Source organism: Ananas comosus, linkage group 1 (genome assembly GCF_001540865.1).
Source record: "Ananas comosus cultivar F153 linkage group 1, ASM154086v1, whole genome shotgun sequence".
Classification (NCBI taxonomy): domain Eukaryota; kingdom Viridiplantae; phylum Streptophyta; class Magnoliopsida; order Poales; family Bromeliaceae; genus Ananas; species Ananas comosus.
This window is the reverse complement of record NC_033621.1, coordinates 6,337,644-6,341,366: the sequence shown is the minus strand read 5'-3', so window position 1 is coordinate 6,341,366 and position 3,723 is coordinate 6,337,644. Positions and strand designations below refer to the sequence as shown.

The 3,723-nt window shown below is 37.7% G+C and overlaps 1 long non-coding RNA gene across 5 annotated transcripts; it reads right to left on the bottom strand.

The window, feature by feature from the left end:
• Positions 1,230-2,700, bottom strand: LOC109718699. Of its 5 annotated transcripts, none has more exons than XR_002218499.1 (5): positions 2,418-2,700; positions 2,247-2,340; positions 2,075-2,160; positions 1,886-2,001; positions 1,230-1,818 (listed from the first exon to the last, which is right to left on the bottom strand). It is a non-coding gene; the product is annotated as an uncharacterized LOC109718699 (long non-coding RNA). The 5 variants fall into 5 exon arrangements; XR_002218491.1 differs by having other exon boundaries at positions 1,230-1,815; XR_002218492.1 differs by having other exon boundaries at positions 1,230-1,815; positions 1,886-1,998.

The window sequence follows — 3,723 nt, the reverse complement described above, 5'->3', positions numbered from 1 at the left end:
CGTGAGAAACTAGTTTAACATAGTTTTCCAGTGGTAAGCCGCCGAGAGCGCGAGTACACCACTAGTCAACTGTCGGCATGAGTAGATAGCCAATAAATAAGCAAATTAAATTCATACAGAGATAAAGTAAAACACTCTTGCCTTAATTAGCTATGTGCTCAACAATAATAAATTTCAACAGGTTGCAGTATCAGTTATCACATGATCGATTCTATCATTATTATAATTGCCAATTTAAACTAGGCATATACCAGATGTATCCATATTAAAAATTCAATATACTAAATCACTCCGTTATATCATTAACTTTACCTTTTATATTAGCAATAAAATGAAATATCATTGTCATATGCCTACTAACCAATTACGATGTCACCTCCTATTTATACATCCACTACTTCTTTAATGATCAACTTTAGCTTTAATCAAGTTAAAGTTCGCTGTTCAAGACACAAGTAAACTTTTACTTATGTCGGCTAAGCTTTATAACCAATTTCAATGAGATTACACAAGTAGCTCCATAGCCGCACCGTTACTAATGCCCGGGTATAACACTCCCACGGCCCAATCCATTGGCCGCTGTACTTCGCTACATAGCGAGCATCTGTCAGCTAAGCTACTCCGGGATGCTGGTTGGAGGCCGCGACCCCCGCAGCGTGTGCGAAAGGCCATAATGGCATAACTGAATCCATGGCACAAATATCTCAACAGCATCATATCTCTGACATGGAATCTCAACTCGACCCAAGGTCGACACTGTAGTGCCCCATCCTAAGTCACTATCAACACTTGTTGACATGATTCTACCAATAACTAGTATAACTTGACAAGTTTAAACTTTACATAATACTAGTGATTCTATCAGGCTATATCTGGTCAGTCACTCAAAATCTCTCACTACTCCTTACACATAAGGAAAGTGGTTTACTAACGTCCTATTCAAGGACTCATGGCACATATCCTGTAGTCCAATGTAAACCTCCACTACTTGGGGTGAATAAATACTATGCAATTACATCTACTTGACTATGCAAGCATATTATCATATCCTAATCTAGTTATTTACTAGATTATATTCAGTTGTATATCATTCAAAATATGCCATCATACTAAATTCTAGTTACTTACTAAAACATATACCATAACATGACTCTATCATATGAAAGTAGAAACTAACTGGGTAAAGTAAGCAGATAAAAGAAGCGATAGAAGATTCTTCACATGATCTTTATACCATTCATTCTACAGTTATGAATGTATACTCAAGCAAATGCGTCTACATGATATATTCAAAGTTTAGCCAATATACTTGCCACATAAAAATTGCGTAGTTGATTCTAAGTACATCATTCCCTTTGCTGTTCAACTGAACTAAATGGTACACTCACGAATCTACCATTATATCCTTTTGGAAAACATCAAGCTAAATTGTATACGCAAGCTGCTAGTATCATGAATACATAGTACTTTAACATGTGACCATGTAGGGTGGAAGAGTCATGAATCTTCCATTATGATCTACACATTAATGCATGTCTCAATGCTTTGAACTATACATATATTCACATAAATATGTAGTAACTTCGACTCAATGTCAAAGAAGACATAGAGGAAAATTCACCAATTTTGGGAAGGTCCGACCCACCGATATACGGCGCCTCTTGTCGAATTAATAAGCTCGGGGAATCTGAAGTCTTCAAGTCCCCTAGATTGAGATACAGTCGAAACTACTCTTCAATCTAGGTAAAAGTACTTAGTACTAAGCTCGAACCAGCCCAAAGGAGTCCTGAAATTCAACTCGCTCGGTTCTCAAACCTGCTATAAACTAGGTCTCAAAATCGCATTGCAACTATGGCCACAATGTCCAAATTGGCAAAATCCTCACCTTATACAAGGTTGTAGCTTGAATCCTTGATTTGGTTCAAGTTGTTACATCAAATTAAACCTTCGAAAGCTCTCGAATATTAGCTGAGAACCATTCGACAATTTGTCAGAAACCTGCTGCGAACAATGTTCAAAAATAGCATTAGTAATTCGTAATTGAGGTTCTATTTCACTTATATCGGTTTCTCACTTGTATCTCGGCTTCCTGCTGATTGAAATATCCTCAATCCAACCCACCACTGCCAAGTATTCAGCACCACGTGAGCTTCCAAGCTGCTGTAACAGAACCAGAAAAACAGCATCACAATTCCACTAATAACTCCACTAGAACATAACCCTAAGGTCGATACTCAATTGCTCACCTGTTCAAAACTTAATTTCAGTTTTCCCCTTGATTCGAGTGGAGTAATCCCCAGCCAAAACTAGTTTCTACTGCGGCTGCAACTCCCTTGCCAACTACAACAAGGAAACTTACTCTTAAGTTAATCCATTACTACACACACAAGAATTTGGTAATGAATTACATAACTTACTTTTCCCAAACTTCAACATAGATAATCCTAGGATTAAGGTTGATGAAGCATCAGCAAACTCTTCATCTACTAAGAAGAAGGCTTCTCTAAATTCTCTAAATCAGCAACCTTCAAAAAAAGGGAAAGAAATCAGCTCCAACTCCTAGCTTTCCTCTTAGAGGGAGAAGAAAACCCTAGAGAGAGAAAAGAGGAGCTTCAAATCTGATCCTCAGAGTCCTAACACCCCTTAGGTACCCTCTGGAGCCGAGTAGGGGTGTTAAAGATAAGTTTGGAGAGTAAAAAGACCAAAATACCCAAGCTGCCACGCAGCTGCTGCCTCTGCTGCTTTCTGTACCGGTACAGCCTGAAGGTTGTACCGGTACACCAATGCAAAAGTGCTGAATCCGCAAGTGCAATGCACTTTCTTGTCTCCGACAATCCGATCCCTCTCAAACTTGTCCATAAACATCTTTAAACTCTTTAAAACATGTAGGGAGGTTCCGAATGTCATTCCCCTCACTCGAACTTCGTAATTGACTAAATTCTGAGCATTGCAATAGAATAGTGCATTTGCGATGCACTTTTCCATTTCAAGTTATCTGCTTGCTCCAGTAATTCGCTGAAGCCTCTCAACAATCCTTCAAAAGTTATAGAAGAGTTCCAATCACTATTCCAACCCTCCAATTCGCAGTTTGCCGATGTTCAGTGTATTACATTCACCCCTCCTAAATAGAAGTTTCGTCCGCGAAACTAGGACTGAATCCTCGTTCAATATCATCTGAAAAGGATGGAAAATATATTCCATCTTTGTTCATAAGTTCATATCACTTTCTCCCAATAAAAAGTTCTTCTTTCATTCATGAAATTCATGATTTTAATGGATGAAGTTCCATTTCTGCTAATGATTCGAGAATAAAATCCAACTCTTCTCATCATCCCCACATGAAGGGAGTTCAATCATTTATTTGATAAGAAGAATTCCAATGGTACCATTTTCAGTAGGGTTTAATAGTTACACCTGGTACATGTCTCAAGTTCCAAAGAATTATCATATATTAATGGAGAATAATGGAATTCTCAATTATCAGCTTATTCTCAAAACTCAAAACTCTTTAAGAGATTGCACTATTAGTGCAATTCTATTCCAAGATGAAATTCATCTTTTACTATAATTTGCTCAATCAGTCTCTCCATTCTTCATAAAATCTGTTACCTTTATAGACGAAATCCGTTTCTTATTTTCTCAAATAGGTTAAGGCTGAAGTCCAACTTGTTCCGTCATCATTCCTTAATAGGCTTCATAGTTTGCCTCTGATGTATATCTTGT